The 13,541-nt window shown below is 30.7% G+C and overlaps 1 protein-coding gene across 4 annotated transcripts in view; it reads right to left on the reverse strand.

The window, feature by feature from the left end:
* Nucleotides 1-4,046, reverse strand: part of LOC113519895 (ecotropic viral integration site 5 ortholog) — a 33,731-nt gene extending 29,685 nt beyond the window's left edge. For 2 of the 4 annotated variants that reach the window (XM_031911321.2, XM_026905117.3), the window contains exon 1: nt 3,890-4,031. The gene's annotated coding sequence lies outside the window, so the exon portion shown is untranslated. Of the gene's footprint in view, nt 1-3,889 lie in introns of all 4 variants that reach the window. The other 2 variants (XM_026905140.3, XM_026905147.3) reach the window with 2 other exon arrangements.
* Between the last annotated feature and the right edge of the window lie 9,495 nt (nt 4,047-13,541).

Raw genomic sequence — 13,541 nt, forward strand, 5'->3', positions numbered from 1 at the left:
AGAATATTTTTACCCAAAATTAACGCAAGCGAAAGCGCAGTATATAGATGGTATAAAAAAAATTAAGTACGTTGTAACTGTACGTTAAGTCAGGATGTAATCTATTCATTTATCAAATTTTTTTCAAATCCGTTCAGTAACTTTTACATAAATAAAAAACGTCCATCCATCACAGCTACGCATTTCGTAGGATTCATGGTGACAAATTTATGAGCTACAGATTTGTTTATACCTCTTCTGAAATCTAGTAATTTCAGTGTAAATCAATTATCTTTACCTATATAATAATTAGATAATACGAAAAGTGTTCTGCCCTCTACCGGATCAATTTTTTCTTATAAGAATAAAATCTATATTATCTCTTAAATTGAAGTTAACAGCATATATTTCTAAAATTTCATTAAATTCAGTGAGCAGTTTCGTTAATTAGCATTAGCATGTAGTAATATTGTAGTAAGTATTATTAGTAGTAATATTGTGAAACAAGACATATATTAAGAACATAATAGGTACTTAAATAATATTCTGACATTATGTAGATTTGTGTATACTTTCGCAACTGCATGTAGGTAGATATTATTAACAATAATTCGCATGGCATCAAAATTTAAACAGCTAAGCAGTCACCTACTTTCATTAAATCACCTAATTAGTTGTTAAGAAAGTGTATTACGAACCATCCAATTAAATATTAAATTCCACTTACAACAGAAGCACATAGAATAATATACTATTTAAATGCTGACAGATCAGAATTTGTTTTATACTGTTTCTTTGTTTGCATAATTATAGGCATTTAATTTTAATTTCTCTGATACAAGTATATCTTGTGCTTGGGTACAAGATTAATATTTCTATTTTAATGCAAACCATGCCAGCATAAATGAAAAAATATTACATTAAAACCATATGATATTTAGTAGAGTTAAGAAATTAAATATTGTATATTCGCTATGGCAATATGAAAATATATATTTAAAAATACTGAAACTTATATAATTAAATGAATTTATTTAAAATTTGGCTATAATAATTCAGTAATGTAATCACATGAGATAATTCACTATTAATATACAAACTAAGATGGAGTGCTTAGTTAATAAAATAGTCACCTTTTTCTTTCAGACATTATAATAATGCAGATTCTCTTTTTATTTTTGTATAAGTAATTGAATAGAGTCAGTGCATACAGGTGGTACAGGACCATTTCTTAGGGCAGTCTATGGGGGAGGCCTATGTTCAGCAGTGGACAGTTAGTAAATGATTGAAGATGAAAAAGTAACTGAACAGCACAATGTTAAACTCATTATACTTGGCTAGCAATATAATATGAGTAGTATTATGAAAATATAGGTTTTCATGACTATCATATCGACTATTTATATTATATTTTAGGAACTTGTTTCTTGTAGATATAAAATACAAATATATGTACAATAAAGATTTAACAATACAACATAATACATATTGTTTCAAACAACAGCATTATAATGTCCATTCCAAACTATTTCAAGGATTTATATTAATTATTAATATAATAAATTCTTCCTTCTTATTGTTTTCCCATGGGTGTTGCAAGAGGCTAATAAAGGAACTTAATAATCGAGAGGTGGGCAGCAGAAGCCCTCTTAAAACATCACCAAAGCTTAAATGTGGTTGCCAATCTGCCTGTGAAGTATGATAACTACTGGCAAAACCCTCCAAGGGGGAGTCAAAGTAAGTTTGTTTGTTTGTTATATATGTTTGTATTTGTTATATATGTTGTTTGGTGCCTTAACATCTGAACCAATGGTTACGAAATTTAGTATACACATACTATAAGGAATGGAAAAAGACATACTTTTCCATTATCAAATAGAAAAGTATGTCCTTTTCCATTTGATAATGTTGATTAACATACTGGATTTGTGGCCAAAGTTGCAGATTAAAATCTATTACTAACAAATACAACATAAAATATTGAGAAAAAGACAGTCACTTAAGACAGTGATATATAACATACAAATAGGGGACTGAAATTGTGAGTTTTGTACGTTGCTGTGATAATCAGTTAAATGTAATCAACTAAATAAATATTAAATTGATGTTAAATTTCTTCAAACATATTTCTTATAACTTAATTATACTCTATCTAACTTGTCAATAATATATATATATTAAGAATTTAGAAAATAACATCTTATGGGCTTCACAGTTTGTGGTTTTATGATGTCTATGGTACTGTTCATATTTTAAGGTGGTGATTATATTTTCAATCAGGTCGGATATCCGCCTGTTTGCCATTCTAAGTTGCATAAAAAAAGTATATTTCAATAGAATTCAATGATTGGAAATAAATATTTGAGTGACCATAAGATTATTAATATTCAACATAGTGGTACAAATTAAAAATTGACTATAAATTAATTGAATGTTTTGTCTTGTTACTAATTTCATTTAGAGAGACTTTCTGTGATTATTTTTAAAAACTTGGTTACCTTTTAGGTTTTATTACATATAGATGGATTGAGAACCTCCTTATGTTTAAATATTTCAGTTTAAAATTATCAACAATTTTTTTTTTATATTCATTAATAATTTTATTGTATCACTGAGAAAATCTCAACATGACATGCAAATTTGAAAAAAGTTGATTTTTCTACAAGTCCAATGCAGAAATTTATTCATTATCAACAAAAAGAATTATTAATAAACAATTCAGAAATGGTGAAGACATCCACAAAAAATTACAGGCTTTATATGTCTAAATAAAATAATGCATCAGGAAATTGATATTATTTTGAAATTTAACCAATGTGTCGATGGAATATATGCTATGACTGAACTATGATTAACTGTATACTAATTATTAACTCCATCCAAAGATTGTCTGGAAGGGCTTGATTTTAGCGTTAAGGCCTCCCATTGTGTTCTCAGTGTGATCTTTTCTTATAATGGTTTTTATTTATAACACTACTGTAATGTTTTAGAATAAACTATCATCATGTCAGCCGTTAACTGTCCACTGCTGAACATAGGCCTTCCCATAAGGGGGTATTGTATGCACAATGGCCCAAATAAGAGGCTAAGCGCGGAAAATAGAGTACTTTTCACAAGGGGGGTATTGCCAATAGTTGCTACACTTGGCAACCACAGTTAGGCTTTGGTGATGTTATAAGAGGGATGCTACTATACATTGCTAGACCATTTACTTCTCTTAGTCGCCTCTTATGACATCCACGGAGAAGGAAGGAGTAGAACTTTCTATGCTGGAACCACATGAGTGAGAAGAAACTATAAATGTATATATGTATCTAAATTTTAATATATAAAAATTATGCATCATGATACTTCGTTATGATTTTTTCTAAAACTGCTCATAGAATTTTAAATAAAGTTTGTAAATGAATATTCTTCCCTTATACTTGAGTGATAGTATAGTTTTTATTTCCGAAGAAAAGATTGACGCGATAGAGGGCAGTAGGGGATAAAACAACATATGCCAAGTAGCTAGTTTAATTTTAAAATATTAGTAACAGATTACAGGAATAGATTTAGGTAAGGGTTTAGAAGCTGTTCTTTAGGTCTACCATGCAAGGAGCCTGTAGTGAAGACATAAATAAATTATATTATTATTTAATAATGTAATAAAAATCTACTTAAGTTTACAAAATTCTTACTTAATATTTATAGTCTTTTTAAGCTCAGAAAATAAAACATAACGAGTTAGTTTAATGTTTTCGTGGATATTTCAAATACGAGTAGCATGTATATCCAGTAATAATAAGCTTGTTATGTACTAGTTAGAAGTTTTTATAGTTTAGCAAAAAATACAAAGACCAGCTTTGGTATTGATTTGAAATGGTATGTAAAAACTACATTCCACGTTGCACAAATTGTTAGTACTCACATTTTGTAGTCCAGGCACTGAATGATAAAAATAAAAGTTCTATAGAAGTTGGTTAGTAACTGAATTTAATATTTTGATTTATAATGTATAAAAATAATAAATAACATCCACCGCGCCCAGCTGGCAATATGCAATCACAATCACAGAGTAATTAATCACAACGTTATTACAGAGTCGGCATTATATTTTTATGGACAAAACTAAAGTAATCTATGCAACCACCTAAAAGTTTCTACACAATTAAATATATGAATATTTATAGTGTTATATTACTACTTGTAATATAATTCTATCTAAAATACTTATATCAATAGGTGTCATATAAGATGTAGCTACATTACCACGTAATATTTTCAAATAAAATGAGCTAGTTGCATAAATTTTATTCAAACGTTTTTATTCAAAGTGACATAGACGATAACAACTAAAACTACTGCACAGATAAATTAAAAAAAATATTTTTTTAAAAATAGATTTACAGCTTGGGCAACTAGCTTCGTAAAAGCTTATTAATTTAATTTCTAAATCGTTTTGCAGTTAGCTGCTTTTGGATCACAAATTATTGATAGTGTCTTTTTAGGTATATAATAAGGACAGTACGTAGGTAATATGTATTATAATACTACTCTCACATTTTAAAAATCAAATTAATAGCTAATAGGTATCTTCCTACTTATTATTTGGCATAGATTAAGAATAGTACCTGTTGTAACTGAACATTTTTGACTATAGTAAACTGTATGCGAAATACGCAACCAGCATATAGATATTAAATCATTTAGATAGTGTTTTAAATAAATTTTGTACTTTGTACAAAAAGAGTGCTTGGATACCTCGGTTTCGTGTCTCTGTCGCAAAGCACTAGCGTTTGCATAACTATGTTTCGGTTGAAGAGTGGGATATGGCAATGAAATTATAGGGTCTAGAGACATAACACCTTAGTTTGGTGTGAAAGAAATTGTTAGTAATGTGGTCTAACAGCCCCACTGCTAACAATATACCCTATTAGGTAGATCTCTACGCGGTTTCGTCTAGAAACCATAATATGGTTATTTCTTGTTGAATTCGTCACGATGAGTTAATTGACCTGCTTTTTTTCTCATCTATCATCTTCCACTGGTGCTCCGCTTGTATATAACGCAGATGGATTTACCATTCCATACCACCCTCTTAAAAAAAAAAAAAACACTATAGTTCTCAGAATGTCAACGCACGAAGAGTATCAAGGCGACGTAATTACGATTATTCCTCTCAAGTAGGTATCGAGTCCAATCACTCGAGTTTGAAATAATCGAATTCAAATAAATCGAGTTTAAAAAAAATGAAGGAAAACCCTTTTTTAGTTGCTTATGCTTATTTCACTTGTCAGTATGTACAAAAAATTTGCTGCTAGATTATTTATAGTTCTCTGAAGAGAAAGAAGAAGTTCTCATTTTAATATTGTAATCTAAATTTTAACAACACCGTCTATTACTTAAATGTAGTACTAAAAATCTATTAGAAGATCAAACTTTTGTAGCTAAAAATATATATGATATAAAATGACCACCTCATTTCATTTTAAGTATGAAATGGACACGTTGATTATTATTATGGTTATTTCTATTCGGAATTCCTTATTTTAAGCTGTAACAATGACTATAACAGTTTATACCGCAAAATATTATTTCTAGAGGTTTTTTCTTTATAAATTCCCAATTACAAATATAATTAATTTTACTTGTAATATTCGTGTATACCTTTGTAAGCTGTATATATATATGATGATATATATACCGCTTACAAAGGTATACGCAGATGATGTAGAATATAAAAATATATAAAAAATAAAATGTTTCAGAATGAAGAAATAAATTATTTTTTCATACCTTTATGATATGCCACTAGTATTGAACTAGTAAGTGCATTTTATAATTTTGAGTACTCCTTTTGGATCCCTGAAAAATGAGTACTTACTATAGATAATTAGATATGCATATATTATTGCAAACAAAGGAATAATCGACCCGATCATAAGATAGTCTGCTGATGTGCAATTTATATTAGTTTCAAACGAAAGTCATTATCCACTATAGTTTATTTTAGTAAACAAAAGTAATTATCATAATTGATTCTGTTTAATGTATAAATAAGTAATATAAAAAAATATTAGTTATGTGTAATAATTAAAACATAACAATAAACAAGTTAAGAGTAATGGTTGCTGTTAAAATTGTAACAAATTTTTTACATAATGTTTGTGCTACCTACCAAAAGATGGCGTTAGTTGTAGCAAAATATTTATGTCCTTATTTATTAAACGTCTAACGTGTTATAAACCTATTTTATCTATTGAAGTATTTTACTAGATTAGTAGTAGGTTTTCGTTTTTATAAATAAGGGGATTAGATTAGTATTAAGTAATTTTTACGATTCCACTGTAACAAGCAATTTATTTACATACGAAAGTAAGAGGAGAGAAAGTTTATATTATTATTTAAAGACATGTATTTATTTGAAAATATAAGTTAGTACAAAGGTTAAAAAAAGAAAAGTAATTCTTTTTAAACGATTTCTAAAAGGATTAAATTTTCAATTCGATAGAGATACATAAAACATAAAATTTATTTATACGCGGTGTCTTAAAAAAATCTATGTTGATTTTGTGATTTTTTTTGCAACTGATAGCGTTTACACTCGATTTGTAACTATTCAATTCAACTGCTTTTGTTTGTGAAATAAATGCTTTTTGAATATTTCAGGTTATTAGAAGAAACCAAGGACAGAAAATGTTCAGAAGTTCAAATAGAATCAAAACTTCCTAACGAAAACTTGTTGATATTATTGTAATTTTTTTCCATAAAAAATGTCGAGAAGTTAGTAGCTCACCGTTCCCAACACAATGTACATTTATTGCTTTATAAAATTTTTATCTCATTAAGGCTTCTAAGTTGCAACACCTGAGGACTAAGTTTGTGCCGATACGATATATTGGTGCTTCATTGGGGAAGTATTTTTCATCTTACATCAGTGGCGGTATTCGATAATATCTTAGGTATATAAAATATATACGTGTTTTTATAACCTTGTTGAATAGTTGTTATAACTTCAACCTCATATATGTTATTATTTTACACAATAATGTACAGCCTAGATTAATGTATAGGTATTATAGATAAACGAGCGGAGTACGGATATGATGGTCTCATATATTATATAAGAGAAAAGCTATGGAGAAAACATTATGTACTTGTGACACAGAACCCTAAAAATAATTTGTTTCGAATGTATAGTTTTTCTTATTTATTTACTTGAATTTTAAATTTGCTATACTCATTTCCTCCATATACCTATCTATATTTCTATACTAGTATATTAAAGGGGAAGAGTTTGTTTATTTAAACGCGTCAATCTCTGGAACTATTAATCGAATCTAAATTATTTTTTCATTTGATAACTTAGTTCTCGAGGAAAGTTGTAGGTTATTCAACATTGTGATACGTCCACGGGCGAAGTCAGGAATTACAGTTAGTTTGGTTACAAAAGGTTATTGGTAAGTATCGAGTAAGTAGTATACGAAGTAAGTATGCACCTGCTAGTTTGATTTTTAGTAAGATATACCATAATAAGTCTGGTTTATATTAAGAAATATTTATTTTAAAATATAATCTTGCAAGACAATCAATAGTTTTAAACGAAACCCGTATATACTAATTACAACAGTAATGGTAACGACACCTTCTTAAATAAATTGATAACATTATTAAGAGAAATGTGATTTTAGATGTTTTTCGCAGTATCACTACAAAAACATAATGTTTAGACTTATTATTAGATTAATAACAATGGAATATATATATTTAATATTCTGATTATTTCAAGTAATAAATTTATTTACATGATATTGTGTTGTTTCGTAGAAAAATTCTTTTAAACGGAGGTCAGTATAAACTTTGTATACAGTTGAGTGAACTCGCGTTTAACGTTGAGAGAGCGAAGAGAGACTAAACTCTGATTTATATTCACTCAGCGAACTGGCTCCGCTTTCTGCACCTCAGTTGGCACTCACGCGAGCCAGGGCTGCCAGAAACCGCGGAGAATTGCCACATTAAGCAGCAAATAACTCGTCACAACCGTAATTTAATTCTATAGAACCAAACAATTTTGTTACCAACAACCATAACATATGCTATAAATAAATTTTATTCAAAGTGCATTCGAGGCTGCATCTATCTTAATTTAGTCTGTGATCAATTATCATGTTTCATGTAGGTACCTTGGCTTAAACATTATCTTAACGCTAGGTCTAATTTTGGTACAAAATCGAATATCTTATACACAGATAGATGATATGAGAAGCTTTTGGTTCCTCCCTTCGATAGTGCAAGGTTTATAATCTGATCTTGATAAGTAGGATACCTCAAATCGTTATATCGTTATAAAACATCGTAATCGTTATAAAAAACATATAAATAAAATAATAAAAACAATAAAATAAAAATAGTTTACAAGTTACAAAATCATAACTATTATATTATCATAATAATTCATAACCCTAACAAACCAACATCGTCAAGTAAAATGATTGTATTCAAAGAAATGTAAATAAAAAAGCAGGGAATTATTTACGTGATTTGAAAAAAATATCCAGTTTGCGATTAATAATAAACATTGATAAGAATAGAAATAATATAAATATTTTGTAGAGTATGAAGCAGAAAATTGATGGAATACTACTCATCTCACAATTTAAAGTTGTTGTGGCAATTGTTTTTTTTTTACAACACAAGGGGCAAACGAGCATGCGGCTCACCTGGTGGTAAGTGACTACCGCTACTTATGATCACCCATAACACCAACGGCATTGCAGGTATGCTGCCGGCCTTTTAAAAAGGAATATACTATTTTCTTAAAAGTTATGATGTCGTATCGGAAATACTGTTGTTGGAAGTTGATTCCAAATAGTGGTTGTACGTGGAAGAAAGTGCCTCGAAAAACGCACGGTGGAAGCCCGCCACTCGTCCAGATGTTTGGGATGAAGCTTTAGTTTATGGTGGGTTGTACGGTGGTGAAAATATGCAGCAGGTATCAAACCGAACAATTCAAATTCAAACAATTAGTTAAAAATGTTAATGGTAAGACGTGATATTCGAGTGTCCGTTATAAAGAATTATTACTCGAATTATTGTATAATGGAACGAATATTTCGAAAAATTATTTTATTGCGGAAGAAAAGCTTGGAAATGAATGACACAAGTATAGATGTGATATGAATGGAAATATACTGAAGTAAAAAAGGCGAAGGGAAAAAATCTAACGTGCAATCTTGCTTGGTGATCCAATCGTGAATCATGTAACTACGAAAAGCCATTATTGTGCCAATATATAAAAGAAATGGGTCACAGTATGAATGAATTTGACGAAGTTAGAATTTTCATTAAAAGTATGACGAGTGTAAAGAAGAAGTTTGGAAGTATGTGGGATTTTAAATGCGTACTTGATGTACGGACTAAGTTTCTCTCTGTAATGTAATAATAAAAAACCTTAGTCCATGCATATTGCGTAAAAAAATGACAGAAATAATATGATTAGAGAGAAGTGTGGAGCGAAAGATCATGTAGTAGTAATAAAAATTCAAAATAGTACGTTGTATTATTTTGTAATTTAAAAAGAATAGTCAATAGATGAATTATTGAAGAGATATATCGAGCACGAAACAATGGATTTGTCAAAAAAGTAGCGGACAGACGTATAAAGACTAAATAGATGATATATTGAAAAAGGACCAAGTTATATGTATCAAAACCGACGAGCCTATATGAATAAATTAATGAATGTCAAGGATGCGAAAGAGTTTGAATCATAGTATTTTGCGTTTAGTTGTTTTTGTTTAACTCAATGGCAGGTGCAATTTATATACACATAATAAAATTGTAACTTCTAAATATCTATATATAGAAGACATTTAAGAGAAATTGATATGTGGTGCCGTAAAGAGAGCAATAGAAGTAAAATATTTTTTTGAATTTTTTTTTCTATGTATATGTCTATTCCTGTATCATGCCTGACTACTATTTAATAATATATTTTATCTAGTTAATAATAGCTGTAAAATATATTTGCAAAAGATTTTTGAGTTTTTTTATTATCAAAAAAGAAATTAATAATTTTTTACACCAAAATGATTGCACACTTGCCTGATCTACATAAAGTTTTTATTTCTTTGCTAAAAATATATCGAATATTATAAATGTAGTTTGTATACACTTGAAGATTTTTTTCATGCTCTCGTATCTATATGGTGTTCATATATATGTTCAAAGTGTGAATTTAAATTAAATTTTATCATATGACTAAAATTATAACTTCAAACTTTACATTAATGGCCTCCACGTTTCGAAGATAATTGTACAGTTGAAAATTACATGGGATGATTTATATGTAGTTGGTGAAAATAAGGTGTACTACTGTGTTCATTCGGTCAGATGTTTTTTGTTCATTATATGAATAGATGGATATTATTTCAACAATGGAACCTACGTAGATGTTCCATGTATAAATGATAGGCAATGAAATTTAATTTCTTTAAATTAAGTTGGCTTAATGCTTTTTAAAATTTTAACTACACATATATGATAGATTGCCACCAGAGGAAGATTTTGTACAAAAGTGGTTTGCTTGAGCATCTCTGTCTCATTTGTGTTTCTACCGTGAAGCAGTTGTGTTTGTATGGCTGTTTCGGTTTGAAGGGTGGGATATTTTTTTTTTATACAACTTAGAACGGCAAACAAGCTGACGGCCCACCTATTGGAAAGTGGTAACCGTCGTCTATAGACATGAGCAGTACCATGGACATAACAGAGTATACTGTTTCACCCATGATACCCCCATGCGTTGCCATTCCTGAGGACTCAGGTGTTATGCCTCCGTACCCAGTAAATTCACGCCATATCCCACCTTTCAAACCGAAACACAGCCATGCAAACACAATACTGCTTTATGGTTGAAACACGAATGGGACAGAGGTACCCAAGCAATCGACTTTTGTACAAAGTCTCCCTCAGGTAAAATATGGCAGTGAATTTACAGGGTACTGAGGAATAACACCTGACTCCTCAGGAACGGCAATGCATGAGGCGGGGGGTATCATGGGCGAAACAATATACTCTGTTATGTCTATGGTACTGCTCATGTCTGTAGGCGACGGTTACCACTTTCCATCAGGTGGGCCGTTAGCTTGTTTACCATTCTAAGTAGTATAAAAAATATTTTTTAATGATTACATTTCAATTACTCTTCTGTTAGAAAACATTATTATTAATTAATTTATAGAATTCATATCAATGAATTTAATGAAGTACAGTGTTAGTGCACCCCGATTCCACTATTAAGATGTATGAGATGTATTACAACATTGTGATTATATTTTGCAAGTGGCGTGATATTACATAAGTAGAAAATATGACCATATATAGTGGCATATTACTTGGTATAAACGCTATACCTACATAAATACCGCGTTTCTACTAAACATGCATTACATATATTGTTAGATAATTTTACTAAATAAATGATTATTTAAGATTTTGTTCCGTAAAAATTACTTTAATCGTATTATCGTTTATATCACGGTCAGTCATATCACGAATCGTTTTACGAACTTAATATGTGATAAAAACGGAAGTACCATAAATGAAATCGAATGCAAAATTATGGTATGACATACCTACATACACAAAAAATAAACATAGACAAAGTGAAAATCTTCTTCATTTCAAAGTTACTTAAATGGTTTACGAACGTTGTAAACTTCTATGGATAAAGATTCTAATGTATTAAATGAGTAGATAGGTAAATATAGATAGGTTAGAAACATGATCGTCTTTGATTTGTTACATTGGATTCAATAAAACCTTATAGGATAAGTGCAGAGTCCAATGTCGTATTTACCACAACGTGGCAACGGTAGTTAATAAGTAGTATACATAGCCTGTGGCTACAATATGTAATTCGTGTTTTCTGTAATCTTCAATATTATCTGACCATAGCAAGAATTATGTTCTTGTACTTATTTATTTATTAAGATTGAGTTTGCATTCGGGTTATTCAGATTGAAAGTTGTCATTCTTTGAATTATTAGATTTTTTTAATGGATGTCAATGGAATAGCAGCCCCGCCTGCGCTAACTGGCTGTATATACTGGCGGGATACCATTAAAGGGTGATCGATGAGAATAACAATAATAAAGATCGAGAGTGTGTCGGCAAGGGTGGTACTCAGAATTACCAAAAGGTATTCGCTGAAGGTTATACAGGTATATGCGCCAACTATGACACACTCGGATGATGAGGTGGAGGCAATCTATGACGACATTACGAGACGACATTCCTCTTACTCAATACACAGTATTAATGGGCGACTTGAACGCTAGACTGGACACAAGGAAAGACGGGAATAAAGAATTATGGTATCGGGCAGTGAAATCCTAGAACACAACAGTTGGCTGACTTAATGGAGAAGATAGAAACTTCTTTATGATGAACTCCTTCTTCCGAAAGCGGCTACATAAGGAAATTGATGTAAGCTAGCCCCAACGCATATAATAAAAAAGAATAGACTATCATGACGATTAATCGCCATTTGTTTAATGATGTCTCAGTGATCAACACGTTGAAAAGAGGAAATGATCATCGAATGTTAAGAGGTGCATTATACCTAAATATTAAGCTCGAAAGCTTTCGTCTGATGAAGTTTACGCTCGGACTTTCGCATGTACTTATCGAAAATCTCGAGAGTTTTTAACTCGAATTGTCAAATCACTTTCAGTGCCTAGTGAACTGTGAAACAGTGGACGACATCAACGATAAGCTAGCGGAAATTGTCGAAGCAGTAGAAACTAAATTTTGCAAGTTCAATACTATATGTATTGAACAGGCAAAAGAGTGGAATCAGGGCTTCAAAGTGTTCGCCAGAGATTAGGCTATTGGGTGAAGTCAATTGACAGAGTTGAAGACCAACACCGGTGATATAATTTCAGTTCTATAGACAGCTGTACAGACTGAGAACGGTTCAGGAGTCGGAGTCTTTTCCTTAGACCTTAATATAAACGTGCACATACCGCTTGGCGTACACAGCTCAATATTCTAATACGAATGTGTAGCAATAACCGAGGCTGCTGCATCTGTACATAAGCTAGGAATAAATGGTATTGGCATTAGATTCTTATCTGACAGCGCAACAGTACTAAAAGTACTACAAAACAACAAGACAAACAACAAATTAATAATCGAATGCCACCATTCACTGGATAAGATATCTTCCAATAACCGAGTTATCCTCCAATGGATAAGAGGGCACAATAGATCTTATGGTAACGATGCCGCAGACGAACTAGCTAGAAGAGGTTCAGGAACGAAGGTAGTAGACCCGTATCCACTTCTTCCTCCTCAGTTCTCGCAAGTTCGAATATGGATTCGTCAAAGATCCGCTGATATACAAAATCAAAGATGGATACAGGCTACTGATTGAGACAATCAAAATTGGCCATACGTTGCCATATTTGCCTACGTTGAATCAACGACTATCAAAACGTTTATTACATCTAGATAGGAAAAACCTCAAAATAATGATAGGGACAATAATGGGTCATTGTCCATTAAACAAACATTTATAC

This window comes from Galleria mellonella, unplaced genomic scaffold, assembly GCF_026898425.1.
Source record: "Galleria mellonella isolate WM207_F2 unplaced genomic scaffold, CSIRO_AGI_GalMel_v1 utg33, whole genome shotgun sequence".
NCBI classification, from domain to species: Eukaryota; Metazoa; Arthropoda; class Insecta; order Lepidoptera; family Pyralidae; genus Galleria; species Galleria mellonella.